Source organism: Zootoca vivipara, chromosome 3, assembly GCF_963506605.1.
Source record: "Zootoca vivipara chromosome 3, rZooViv1.1, whole genome shotgun sequence".
Lineage (NCBI taxonomy): Eukaryota > Metazoa > Chordata > Lepidosauria > Squamata > Lacertidae > Zootoca > Zootoca vivipara.
In genome coordinates this window covers 45,094,988-45,110,044 of record NC_083278.1, presented here as the reverse complement: position 1 = coordinate 45,110,044, position 15,057 = coordinate 45,094,988, and positions in this window count along the sequence as shown.

Here is a 15,057-nt window from a genome sequence, read left to right as displayed (position 1 = left end):
GTAATGGTTGCCTCACCTTCTGGCTGGAGGCGAACAATAACCTTTCTTTCCATATGCTTAGAATCTCCATAGATTGTGAGCTTTTCAATCTGGTATAATTACATTTGCAATCACCCAGGAGAAAGGAGAGAACGGGGTTTAGGTGGGCTCTCATCTCTGTCTCTCTCTGCCGCTCCCCCCAACCCGGCATTAATAAGAACAGCACTGACAGCAGAACTGGTTGAAGCTAATCAGGGATAGAGAGCAGAAGCTTTTGCAACCTTACTTAGCGGTTATAATGGGCTGAGCAAGAAAAAAAGGACCCCACACTCAGAGCCAAGCTACACATCACACTATATGCAGAGCCAAGGCTATGTTTGAAAAAACATCGCTCCAGCTCAGCTGCATTGGAATCCTGACATCTTCCCTCTTGTTGTCTTTAATTAATTAATTAATTATCATTTTCCTCAGTCAAACAAGATTCCCAACTCACCTAAAAGAGAGAGGGGGGGACAATCTGTTCCCTCGGGCTTTTGATCCAAAAAGATGTAGCACAAAATGGAAATTGGCAAATAAGAAAACCCAGGTTCAGGTTCTTAGTTAGAAAGCTAAAAGAAACTTTAAGCACTGGCTTCTGCTTCACCTTCCTCTGACCTCACTGCATGAAAAGGAGAAAGCTCCCAGGAATGTCACATCCACTTTGGCAGGTACAATATATATAGAGTACCGGTACCCCTTTTAAAATGTGTTCACTGACACAGTGTTTTTTTTTTATATCCAGTGTGTAAGAGGTCATTATGTATGTGGAGTTATGTGAAGGGTTAATTGTAAAATACCAAGTATCCACTGGTGACTGGCAGCTGTCCGTTATGTAGCTGCAAAGGTCCAGTGCTATTTTTCTAGAAAAAGATGTGCCGGAACTCATCACAAATGCCTCCTTTGTTCTCTTATAATGCCAATGGAGTCCACCTGAGAGGTGCCGGAAGTGAGTTCCAGCTGGGGGGAAAAGCCCTGTATGGGTCTCACCTGGGAAGCTGGGTTTGTTTGTTTTTAATACAGTGGTACCTCGGGTTACAAACACCTTGGGTTACAAACATTTCAGGTTACCGACTCCACTAACCCAGAAGTAGTACCTTGGGGTAAGAACTTTACCTCAGGATGAGAACAGAAATCGTGCGGTGGCAGCGGAAGGCCCCATTAGCTAAAGTGGTACCTCAGGTTAAGAATGACTTCAGGTTAAGAACGGACCTCTGAAACGAATTAAGTTCGTAACCAGAGGTACCACTGTACAGTGCTAGAGGATTGCAAAATTCACTTCTGATTGGCTAGCTGGGTAGAAAATCATGATCTATCAGTGGACAGGAAAAGTGGCATGATGAGATGGGAGAATCCTTTGCCACTCAGTCAAGGCTCCGTGGAACAACAGAGTATGCGTCACATCCACAGCCCAGCCACTTGTGGCCACAGTGATGGATTGCCGGGGGGGGGGGTTGACAAGGAGATTCGGCATTCAGCCCCCAAAAGAATTATGGGCACCATAGTTGACCCTATTCAGAGTTCCCAGAATTATTTGACAGGGAAAAATGTGCTTCCATTTTATATTGTGTGTAGATAGGTGTGGTACATGCATGTGAAACCATATGCATATATACAAACATATAAAGGCTGTTTCCTTTCTCCCCCCCCCCCCCTTTAGTGGGAAATAGATTTAGGATAAAATATCTGGCTGAAGTTCCATCCAGACCTATGTGACGGTATCTCTGAATCCTAGAACTGTATAGTTGGAAGGGACCCAAAGGGTCATCTATTCCAGCCCCCTGCAATCCAAATGTATTTTTGAGAAACGTTTCTACTTCTGTATTTAGCCACACTGACTTCTAATTGCCAAAGAGGCTACAAAGGCAAACAGCCATTCTTAATGTGTGGAGCACTATAGAGATAACATAAATCAGTACTCAGCCATAAGGCTGATAAGACTTCAGTAGTAAATAATTCTTCAAATATGGAAAAGATCAGTTCTTTAATACTGTATGTCAAACATCTGCTATTATGTTAGCAGCAGAGATACACTTTATACAGGGTTTTCTACAGCGCAATAAAACTTCAGAACTTCATTGAAGGCATTCCTTTCTTGCCACTTTTATCAGGGGTTTCTGAAAGCATCGCAAAGTGAATCCAAGATTAGAGGATGAATAAGATCATCTCCAAGAAAAGCTCTCTTGCCTGTACTCCACATGTGCCTTTATTAATTCATTCTGAAATGTTCAGTTTAATAGACTCCAAAAGCATGCTTGGGGCATCATAGAAGACCGGAAAGGCTGTAAATGCTAATGCAAAATACTTTTATGGCTAGAGTGAATGACTGAAAATTGTAGGATAGATTTAAATATGGTTTGAAAGGACGCATATGTTTTGTGCATGTGTCTACTGACCCACTTCAGTATTTCATAAAGTTGGTGCGACGAAATCCTTTTCTTTCGTCTTTTTAACTTCAACCTCTACATTACTTAAAGAGCTACTAGGGAATCCTGAGGTAAAACTAACCTCCCTCTCTCCCTTTCGCCTTGCTGTAAACCCTTCTACCCCGTGGGCTTGATAGTAATGAGGTTTTTCTTCCAGCACACGCGGCCAGGTATCATTTGCACCTTTTGGGACTATTTATGAGACTTTCCCTTTTGTCCGCAGTAAAGGGGTTCACTCTCCTTGAACTTCCCCCACTGCAAAGGATTACCTCTCCACTGAGGCAGCACTGTGACACTTTAGGTTTGTCCTCCTATTCAGCCCCCTCAGTGAGACACAAAGACACAAACTATCCATTCTTCTCTTGTAGGAAGTTTTGTCCTTTGCAGTGTCTCCACCTAAATAAGTGTTGATACCTTGCTGGGAAATAATACAGACGACTCTTTACTTGGCACTTAAATGATGAATATTTATTTGCTTCTAGTCATAACAGATACTTTATGGTTTCATGTGTACAAGCTTGGTTTTTGTTATTTCACCTTTGTCAAACATTCAGTGTATATATCTTTTCCAACCTTTACCTGAACCTATCCTAACTATAAGACCTCCTTCTTTTTTTATTAACCACACACGCTCCCACTCCCCAAAACCCTCTACTAACTGACAAACGGCTCCTCGCTTTTAAACACGAGCATTCCTCCCCTAATAGAGTGTGGGTTAACCCTTGACAGGTCAGGTAAAACAAAAAAACAAAAAAACATCACCAATAGTGTTAACCCGTTACACTTGGTGCCTAGGCACCAGGTATGTTGTGAATTTTTAGGGGGTCCAGAAAAGGAAAATTTGTCCCCATAAGGCATCACCTTTTCCCAGTACAAACCTGTTGAAAGAGAATATTGCTACCAACAGAGCTCTCTTCCCTCAACCCAGATTTGTAATGAGCCCAATACCCTCAATGGTGATTGTTATGCACTCCAAAGTTTATATGTGGACTGGACTCACTGTCCACATTTACCTATGGCTGTGTTCCCATGGCAATTTATTCTCTTTTCACTAGTTTCCTTTTCAGATCACATGAACGCCGCTTCTGGAACTATGGTGGAATAAAGTGCAAGTTTCTGGCTAATTTCCAGGTTATTTTCTTCCAGGGAAATATCCACCTGCAAATAATGTAAAGATGAATGCTAAACTTGCACAGAGCTACTTTTTCCAGAATGATTTAACAATTGGCCTCTCCTCCGAAGGAACTCCGGCAATTGTAGCTCTTTGCGCGTAATGGGGGTCTCCTAACAATGCTCAGCTATCTTAACAAACTACAGTTCCCAGGATTCTTTGGGGGAAGCCATGGCTGTTTAAAGTGGTAGGATACTGCAGGTGAGGTCACTCTCTCTACCTATGCTTCTGTGTCCAGTTTGAAACGGACTGCTGTATCTTTGAGGGGAAAATAGAGGGTCCTCACCTCTTCAATTGATTGGAAATTCAAAGTGTTTGTCATTGTTTTTGTAATTAGTTTCCCAAACAAATTTGACCTGCTCGTTTTATTGATAGCAGGACCCACAAACATGTAATTCAGGATGCACCTGCAGAGATTCCCCCACCCCACCCCGGAATTTCATTTTGATCAGAGGAATCAAGCCAGTGCTAATTGTTAGATGCAGTGTAAAAGGACTGAATATGCAATTTACACAAACCTCCCTCAATTAGGACTAAGTGGTCCCTAATGAGGTTTCCCATCTGTCATGTTTTTAATTACCATCCCCTTTTCAGGTGATAAATGAGGACATTTATTGGGTGACAAGCACAAGCTGCTTTAGAATGCAAAAAGGAGGGTGTTCTTTATGCTTAATCACTATTCCATTTCCTCCAGTTTCTCTGGAATAATACGAAACGTGCCAAGCAGTCCTGGAACAATGGAGAGGATTGCTTTGTTTCTTACCTTCAACTGCAGGGATTCCTCGATATTTATAATTTTGCAATGTCTCTCCCACCCAACCTGCCACAATTTTACAGTCCACAACCACCACCAACGTTAAAGAGTTTTTAGTAAGCATGACAGACTAATTCTTAAAGGTAAAGGTAAAGGTACCCCTGACCATTAGGTCCAGTCGCGGGTGACTCTGGGGTTGGGGTACTCATCTTGCTCTATAGGCCGAGGGAGCCGGTGTTTGTCCGCAGACAGCTTCCGGGTCATGTGGCCAGCATGACTAAACCGCTTCTGGCAAACCAGAGCAGCGCACAGAAATGCCGTTCACCTTTCTGCCGGAGCAGCACCTATTTATCTACTTGTACTTTGACGTGCTTTTGAACTGTTAGGTTGGCAGGAGCAGGGACCAAGCAACAGGAGCTAACAGCATGATAGCTCCACACACTGCACATTCTGTCCATAAAATGAATGAATAAATAATCTCTACAATCTTGGTTTATTTTATTAGGTTAGGTCATAATGGTCAGCTGCATGTGGCTATATTACTACTGGCACCTATAGTTGTCTTCCAACCTGGTGTTTGGTGGTTTGTTTGTTTTTTAAGTTTCATAGCTACATTCCTTTTTTCAGTCAGCCACAACACTTTCTGACATTTACATGCAGTATGCACTCAAATTTTATCCCTCCCTCCCCTCTCCCAACTTACCTTTTCTTAACTCTTTCTTTAGTTGGTCTTGCATTTCCATACCCTTTAATTCAGTGTTCTAGATTTGTAAGATGATGATTTGGTCTGAAATAGAAGACCTAACCCATCAGTGTCTGATATTGTTGATGCATTATCTTGTTAAATATTGTATTATTATTATTATTATTATTATTACTACTGCTACCACTGCTACCAACAAAAAAACATTAACTTTCAATGGAATAATGGCTGGAAGATGTTCTTCAGTTCTGGATTATGGTGCTTTCCTCCTGGTAACAGGAAAAAGGAGCTCAACTAAGGTCTCAACTTCTGAAGGGGAACTTGATCCTAAGTGGAGCAAATGTTCCAGAATAGGCTAAGCATGCGAATTAATAGCCACCAATTTACGTGTTGTCGCCCCCACACCACACACCAGTTGTCCCAATTTGAGATGCATGATGAGATTTGGCATCCACTACCAGTCCCAGATTGAACAAGCTGATTTGCAGCATGCCAAAGGTAAATTCAGCAGTGTGCAAAATCACAAAGATTGTTCATTCCATATGAACTCACTAAGGTAAACTATCGCTTTTTTTAGTTTCCTGGGATAAAATAATCTTTGAAGCTCCAGGAGCTAAAAATGGACTGAACCATCCAAATTTTGTTATCTGTACCTGAATGGAAAATACGGTTCTCTCAAATGACTCTGCCAGAAGATTTCCACTTTTATTGTAGTTTGTCAACAATTACAGAGGCATGAATGATCTTCTGCACCTCAGGTGTCACTGAATTTCATTGTTCACTCAACTAAAAAAAGGGGGGGGAGTGTCGCCAGCTTATATCACTTTGCACCAACCATGAGTGAAATACTCCATCTGCTGGTTAAATCTATTGTTGCAGCAGAAGTACTGTATTGTATTGTAAGCCAAGTCTCGACTTCCTGTTGCACTCTCTTAGCAATCTAATGTGACCAAGAAACAGAAACAATTCTAAAGTTGCACAAATAATGGTGTGGATTTGATTCTCAGTGGCAGTGGTGTACTCAGGGTAGGCCTTTAAGGGTTTGTAAGCCACTTGAATATAAATATATATTGATATCAATAGATCAATACATTTTTAATATGATAGGAAAGATCCCCAAGTGAGGACTGGATTCCTCTTATATATGGTTCACTACTTCCCCACACCATGTGCCCCAATTGGCTTACTTATTGCTCATCACACTGGTATTTCTTTGACAGTGCAAAAGTATTGCCGTGCTCTGGGGTCCAGCAATGACTGGCTCAGAGGCTACAGTGCTATCAAGTTACCAGGTTCCTTCCTCTGAGTCTGACGGTGGTGATCAGGGAACCACTGACAATCATAGAATCATAGAGTTGGAAGAGACCACAAGAGCCATCCAGTCCAACCCCCTGCCGAGCAGGAAACACCATCACAGCATTCTTGACATATGCCTGTCAAGCCGCTGCTTAAAGACCTCCAAAGAAGGAGACTCCACCACACTCCTTGGTAGCAAATTCCACTGCCGAACAGCTCTTACTGTCAGGAAGTTCTTCCTAATGTTTAGGTGGAATCTTCTTTCTTGTAGTTTGAATCCATTGCTCCGTGTCCGCTTCTCTGGAGCAGCAGAAAACAACCTTTCTCCCTCCTCTATAACAGGCAGGAATTCACTGAGCCAGTTCCCTCTGCACCAGGGCCTGTAGGAGTCAGAAGCTACATGCGTGCCTTTCTCTGGTCCTAAGGAAATCGGTGTCTCCCACAGTTACTAGTGGCTGGTGTCCTTTGGGGCTGGTAGGGAAGAAAGTAGGGGTCCACAACCTACTTTTGCCCCCATTCTCCTCCATGCTGAATTCGACCAGCATGGAGTTCTGCCTTAAAGCATTCTGAATTATCGTTTCTAGAAGGCTGAATCAATCTTGACTTAGCTTCCAAGTTTAAAGCTGCAAAGGATGGTACTCTGCTGATTTCACTCACATGAGCAAGGAAGGGAATAACTAAATAATACATCCTCTCCTGGTGTCTAAATGCAGTCTAATAAATTATTATTATTATTATTATTATTATTATTATTATTATTATTGATACCCCGCCCATCTGGCTGGGTTTCCCCAGCCACTCTGGGCGACTCCCAACAGAATAATAATAATAATAATGTTGTAAAACTTCAAACATTAAAAACTTCCCTAAACAGGGCTGCCTTCAGATGTCTTCTAAAAGTCAGATAGTTGTTTATTTCCTTGACACCTGGTAGGAAGGCATTCCACAAGGCGGGCGCCACAACCGAGAAGGCCCTCTGCCTGGTTCCTTGTAACTTCGCTTCTCGCAGTGAGGGAACCACCAGAAGGCCCTTGGAGCTGGACCTACACCACAAGACCACGTCTGTTTGTAGATCCAAACTGGCTGCTCTTTGGAGAGCAACCAGTTGAACTCACTTGTGATGTGAATACACAAACCCTCTCCATCTAGGCGCAGGTGTTTATATGTGTAAATAAAACCGTATATATTTAAAAACACTACAGCCTCCGCTGTTCCTAATTATCCAGAAGAAAACACAGCCCTGGGTAAGTGCCTGGAACCTCCCCTGGAATCTTCCTATCGAATCACTTGGCAGAGATTGTGGGTGTCACATAGCAATATTATCACTAGCAGTGATTTGAAATCACTGGTTCAAATTTGTACAGTTTTGGAAAGTACAGTCAGCCATCACCTTGACTCAAAGTGGTGTCCAACATAGAATAAAATCTTCCCTTTGAACCCTCATGCAGCATTTGGTTACACTATCTCAAGAGGTTTCCAAAACACAGCAAACAAACAACTTCCAAAAGTATGTAGTAGATTTTAAACAACTGTGATTACATCCTCACAATGCTCTCACATGTGGTGACCAACCCAGATGACCCAAGTTAACATTTATACACTAAATAAATGTTGCATACACTACACAGGAAAGGGAAAGACCTGCTTCTCTGTAACATATAACAAAAGCTAGAACAAACTAGACTAGCATAAAGCAAATACCCTGAAGGGATGGTATGCACAAATGTTACATTATTCACAATCCCTGTTGTGTTTCAGTTCCTATCCCTGAATTTAGGACTGCTGCCTTAGACCTTTGGAAAGAGGCTTCTTCATGCCCCAGAGCATAGGAAATACTTTATTTATTTATTTTGTTTATAAATATGTAGCATTTTGCCTTCTGCCACTATGTTCTTGTGCAGCTGTTAGGTTGAGACAGTATCAGCAAGATGCACTACAGGGTGAAACTGACTGTTGTCAGGCTTTACAAACCATCTGGAGTCACAAGCTGCTCAGAAACTGAATGGTTTCCCCACTCCACACGCCCCATGATGCACATAAACTAACTTCATCATGCAAAAGCAGGGATACAGCTCAGCCTTATAAGTCCACAAAGGTTGCTTGCCAACCAAAATGTTTTACTAGCCCACTCTGAGCTCCAGCATATATCTCTGGTAGGATTTCATGGCACATCAACAGCCCAAAAGAAAAGCATTTTCTAACTGCCAAGAAGCTTTCTTTGCTGGTTTGAACCTGAGACCTTCTGCATACAAAGTGATATAGGCAAAAATCTGCCCTTATTCCCTTATTGGGTTCTCCATCGGTTGGAGAATATAACAGAGGCCAACCAGAGAAGTTTGAGAAGCAAAGCCTTTATTTTCGCTGTTGCAACAGGGTCCTTCCTCTCACGCAGGAGAACAAGGAAGGAACCCCAAACAAAGGTGTCCTGCCCTTAAAAAGAAATTTGAAATTGGTTTCAGCCCACCCCCCAGAAGCATCATCCATATGTCACAGAAGGGGTGTAGCCCAAGACCCCCCTCCCTAGATTCATCATAGGTACATCATGAAAGGGGAGGTCTGGTGGCAGTAATCTGAGCATCCTGGACCCTGCCCCCTGCCCCCAAAACCTAATCAACAAAAGAGAGAGATATTTACATTTCCCTGTTTCCCAGCCAAGTTAATCACACCCTTTTGTCTGGCACCCAGGTATCAGGATGCCAGGGATTATCACTTTAATTCCTAGGACAATGAGAAGGTTCCCCCCACCCCCCTTCTTCCTTGCAGAGGAACACCTGGTCAGAGAGAGAGAGTCAAAATGGTGTCAGTCAGGCCTGTCTTCCTGTGCTGCTTCAGACATGTTTCTGTACATTCATGTACATGTTTTATGAACAATTATTATATATATATATGACCTTAAAATTCTTATAACAAAAGCAATAGTTCCTCCCTCCCATAAAATAGTTAAAACATGTAGCAAAGAAAGAAAGGCTCTCATGGAGTGGACCAGCCACTCTTCTTCTCTTGCAGCCTCTAAATTCTGGAGCATCAAGGAGCACCTGAAAGCATGCTAGATTTAAACTGCTAGAGTGAAACTGTTGAAACGTTGGGTCTGAAGGCCAGCAGCAGATGGCGATATTGGCTAGTTTTAAAAATGGTTTCCAAGTAGGTCAGATGGCTGAATGATCCATTTTGTATTGCGCTTGCAGCAGCCAAGCTTCTGGCATTGAGTTTCTGAACTAGCATGAATATCCAACACACCAAACACTTTTTTTTTTTTAGAGTGGATCGCAAAGAGCAGTCTTAGCCAGATGCCTGGTTGAGCCAATCAAGGGCAAGATTGGTGGTGCCTGTTCAAGGTATCCACACCTCCCTCAATTTGTAATGTGCAGCTGAATTATCACGCCCACCTAGGGAAGGGACTCCTGCCCAAAGCACTGTAGAGATAATGTCAGGCAGTGCAGACAAGACTGAGCTAGATGGAGCAATGGTGTCACTCAGTATAAGATAGCTTCCTATTGTCCTATAGCCTCCTTGGCCCTGTTGTTTCCCCTGGTTACTTGCAGGGCAAGGCAGAGACAGGCAAGAGAAGCCATAGGTGCCTCACCTCCTACCACATTAAAAAAATTAAAAGTATTTGCATGTTCTCCAGTTTTCCATCTAGCTGAAGAAGGTAGCCAAAACCTTGTGGTCTGAGATCCTATGCATGTTTATTCAGAAATTAAGTCTTAGAGGCAAGTAAGTAGGCATAGGATTGAAGCCTTAACTGAATAAAAACGATGTATCATTAAAAGGATTTTACCTAGCAATAGCAATGCTTTGTTCTAGCATCATTTGTTGCTTTGCATTTTATTTGTATGTTTTTCACATAATCCAGCTATAGTCATAAGAGACTGCAGTGGTCAAGCTAAGCAGTTGTCTCCCATATGAAATAATGTGCTGCATAACCAAGGAAAGGTTGAAAATATTAAGGGTGCACTTGCCTGTGCTTTTTGGACAGAATTTCCCCTGGTGTTTTTTATGAAAATGCTTACTGCAGGGCACTCTGGTCTCAGTTAAGAGGACAGCCTGCTTTCATCTTGGTGCTCAATTCCTGATGGCTCATTTCTCTATTTGATGTGTGGCATGTAAAAGTCTTCGCGGCAGCGTTTTATCTACTTAAGTCCTTAAATGTAATGAGTGCATTTGCAACAAGGAGTTGCAGCCTCTCTAAGATATTGTTCAGTAAGTATAAAAATTAGCACTTTGTCAGAGGCAATGTGGCCTGCTCTCTGAATGTAATCAATGAGTATAAAAAGGCTTCAATGCCAAGCAAACAGGTAAACAGGGAGTGCAGAATCAGGAGGTGTGTTCCAGGAAGCTTAAAGCCCTTCTAGAATGTTCCACAGGAAGTCTAGCAAGTAATAGACAGAAGACATGTTACAATGCTAACATGTTAGCACTTTGGAACATCTATTGACCTGATATTAAAATTTATGCCACATTGTTTCCTTTCCCATAAATTTGATAGGCAGAAGGTAACTGCTACCTTTCAAAAGGGAGTGCCACCCTCAATGGCATCTTTCTTAATCTCTGAAGCAACTCAGACTACAAACAGAGTAGGATTAGTCAGTTAACTTCAGAGTCTGAGTAGGAATTTCTGGGTACTTCTAATTGGTCTTTGGAGTAACATTTGTCACCTATTCTGCACTGTTCAGCCTGTTCTGATCTGTGTGTGTGTGTGTGTGTGTGTGTGTGTGTGTCTAATCCGGCTTTAATTGGTTTTCTGCTTTGTAACAACTTGGTGTTCAGCATAGGAGGCAACTCCAGGGGGCTGTGGGTGCTTGGGCACCCACAATACTATAATTCTGGGGGCCAGGTACCCACAAAGTCAATGAGCAAAGCTGGCAGGTGGCAGTGGTGCTGCCTCCAAGAGAGAAGCAATTCAGCTCCTCTCTCCTCAGTCAGCCAGCAAGGCACCCTTTTCCATTCATCTAAGCTTAACACAGCATCCATAGGATCAAGACACAAATTTGTGACAAATCATGGTGGGAATCATTTTCATTTGCTCAGCTACATGTGCAAACTCTCTCTCTCTCTCTCTCTCTCTCTCTCTCTCTCTCTCTCTCTCTGTGTGTGTGTGTGTGTGTGTGTGTGTGTGTGTGTGTGTGTACAGTCATCTGCTGCCTTGGATTTGTGCTCAGAAGACTTTCAGGGGAATGGTGTACACATAGTCCATCTATTAGTCCAGTAGACACTGTGGTTTCTAACTTCTAAATTACCTTCCATGGCCAATCTGCCTCCTTTGTTGCATTTACAGTGGGGCGAACAGTGCCGGATTTACATATAAGCTAAACAAGCTATAGCAGGCATAGGCAAACTCTGCCCTCCAGATGTTTTTGGGACTACAACTCCCATCATCCCTGACCACTGGTCCTGTTAGCTAGGGATGATAGGAGTTGTAGTCCCAAAATATCTGGAGGGCTGAGTTTGCCTATGCCTGAGCTATAGCTTAGGGCTCCACTCTCTTGAGGCCCCAAAAAAATTTAAAGGAAAAAAACTTGATGTACATTTCCAAAATATAAGATAAAAAAGAAATAAAACAAAATCTACATACACCAACAGTATTATGTAAGTAATGGGCCCCACCTGCTAGCCTGCTCCCTAAAATATCACTGGTTTGCTCATTTCCACATATAGCATATACAGTGGTACCTCGGCTTACAAACACAATTGGTTCCGGAAGTCTGTACTTAACCTGAAGTGTACTTAAGCTGAAGCGAACTTTCCCATTGAAAGTAATGGAAAGTGGATTTATCTATTCCAGACGGGTCCGCGGAGTACTCAACCTGAAGTGTACTTAACCCGAGGTATGAGTGTAATTGGTTCCGGAAGTCTGTACTAAACCTGAAGCGTACTTAACCTGAAGCGAACTTTCCCATTGAAAGTAATGGAAAGTGGATTAATACGTTCCAGATGGGTCCGCTGAGTACAGTACTTAAACTGAAAATACTCAAACCAAGGCGTACTTAAACTGAGGTATGACTGTATTCAACACAAAAAACAGCGACAATTTGTTGTTGATAAAGGACAGCTGGACATATAAAGGGCCCCATTACCTTCAGTAGCTTAGGGCCTCATCAAACCTGGCCCTGGGGGTGGAAAATGTATTTTACACACACCACTCTTCATAACTTCTGTGTTTTGACAAGCTTCTCCTCTTGCATCTTCTTTGCCAGCATAACTCAAAAGAAGCAAATGTCATTTTTTCCTCCCATGCCTTTTCTCCTTTTCCTTCTTTCCAGTAACTGACAACAACTCCTTTCTGCTACACAATTCACTTGTCAGCAATGGGGTCATATTTATTAATAAATGAAGATTCTTTGCAAAGAATTCTCCAGAGGCTGATGCAATAATTCTTCGTTGTTTCATACTTCTTGGCAATAAATTGGAAGTCAGCAACTATTTCAAAATATTGTTGCATTCAGTGAATTCATCCGTGCTCAGGAATTGACAAGCATCCTGTGGATATCTAGTCATAGATTTGACTAGGGACTTGCCTACTTAGTGTGATTGCAAAGAGGAGGGTGAAAACTGTGTACAAATTTTGCTTATGTTACCCTGTGCACCAATCTTTGCAGCAATGGGAGAGGTTCTTCCCAGATAGTGCCAGCCCTAGCATTGGACATAGCTGTGGGCAAGGGGGTAGAATGTTAACAGTATTATTGGTGAGTTGAGAGTTAATGGGTAGTATTCAATTAAGCAGCTCTGCTAACGCAAGGACTTTTAACTGGAAAATTGAACTTCCCTGCCCTCTGCCCTCTTTGTATGTGCCCTGAATGCCCCATGAATCTACTTCAGAGCATTGGGAGAACCCCTGGAACAGATTTAGGGAGTGTATGAGATAAGAGGGTGGGAAAGTTCCATTGTTCAACTAAAAATATTTGCACTAGCAGAATTGGTAAGTTGGATAACATCCATTTCACACAGAGAGGGAGAGGGAGAGGGAGAGGGAGAGGGAGAGGGAGAGGGAGAGGGAGAGAGAGAGATTAGAAATGAAATTCTGGTCCAGTTCTCTAATCTGTTAAAGTCATTTTGAATCCCGATTTTGTCTTCAGTAGCACTGGCTACCCCTCCCAGTTTGGTGTCATCTTGAAATTTGATGAGCAATCCCTCAGTACCACCATCCAAGTCATTTAGGAAGATGTTGAATAACAATGGACCCAGGACAAAATCATGCAGCACCCCACTTGCCACTTGTCTTGTATAATTTTCCTCCAAACTCTTCTCTTATACAATCTCTTCTCTTGTACAATTTCCTATTCTCATTGCCTTCTCAACCCTCTCTCGCTTTTTGGCTCACCACTGGGGCTAACAACCCAAGACCCTTCCATTCTGTTTCTCTTTTTCTTCTCTTCACTCAGTGGTGGACCTTGAGCTCTCAAAGCGATGCCAAATTTCAGCAGCACCACCCCACCGGACCCCACTGATTATACTCCATTCTAAATCATAGTTGTGGCGTCCCCTGAAGTGTCCCTGAGGCTTGGCCCCAGAGTGACCGAACCAGTCATGCTCCCCTAAATCTGCCTCTGCTTCACTGTGGCAGTAAAATTTCCTTCGTAGCTCACCCTTTTCTCCCCCACCTCCATCATCTTCTCTTCTCACCCTCCAAATCACCCTGGTTTCTTTGCCTCTTCAGTGTTCCTCCTCTGACACTGCTGTTCCTCTCCACCACCTTCTCCCCAAGGGGACCTGGGTCTGACACTCCTGCACACCAACCTTTTAACGGTGACTGGACATTCTCTGCTAATATGAGCCAGCTGCACACAGTTCCTTTTCCAATCCTAACACCATTGCATTGGTTTGGAGCAGCCAAGAAACCATGCAGAGACCCAAGCAGCAACCCAAATGGACGACAAAAAGAGTGGTGTTATCAACAAACATTTCTGTCTTTTCTGCATTTTTCGTTGGTTTATAGGTCAGGATATCAACAGTCAGTCCAAAACTCAGGTTCATGTTTCTAATCATTTTAAGAACACCACTGGCCAACCTGATTGCAGCTGATGTGAGAGTCGTGTAGATGTAAAGTGACCAGATGCAAACGAGGGAAGGGCTCTTGTGCCTCTAATAGGTAGAAGGAAAATTCTTGCATGTCAAACTACACCCGTTGGAATACTCTCTGCTGCACAATCATTAAAAGTGAAGGAACTGTCTTGCATCTGGGCATCCTAAATGCACAGCTTCTATTTTGTTGTCTGCAAAACAAATATTGTCAGAATCCATGCAAAGCTAATCAATTTTAACCCCTGTTGAGTTGCAGTGTGAGGAATTTGTGTATGTTTTGCACAGTTAAGCACTGTGAGCTCTGATTAATTTTAGTAGGGAAATTCAGTAGAGCTCATAAGTGTGTAACTTTGGCTGGATCATGTCCATTTATCTTTTCCTCAGCTTTTAAGAAGTCATTTTGACTGTCAATGAGAATTCAGATACAAGTAAGAGCAAAGCCATCTTAATGAAAAGTCATGAAGTAAGCAAATGTAAGTTAATCTGATTTGCCTGGTTCAGATAGCCTGTTACTAAAACACTGAGATTGAGAGATTAGGTTTCCAAGCATTGTTATTTCAAGCTCTGTGAAAAACACAGATATGTTTTCCCCCACAAGCATTGTGTCCTGTTGCATTTTTATGCCCTACCAGTGAGGACAAACTATGGAATTAATACAATAAAATCAGATATC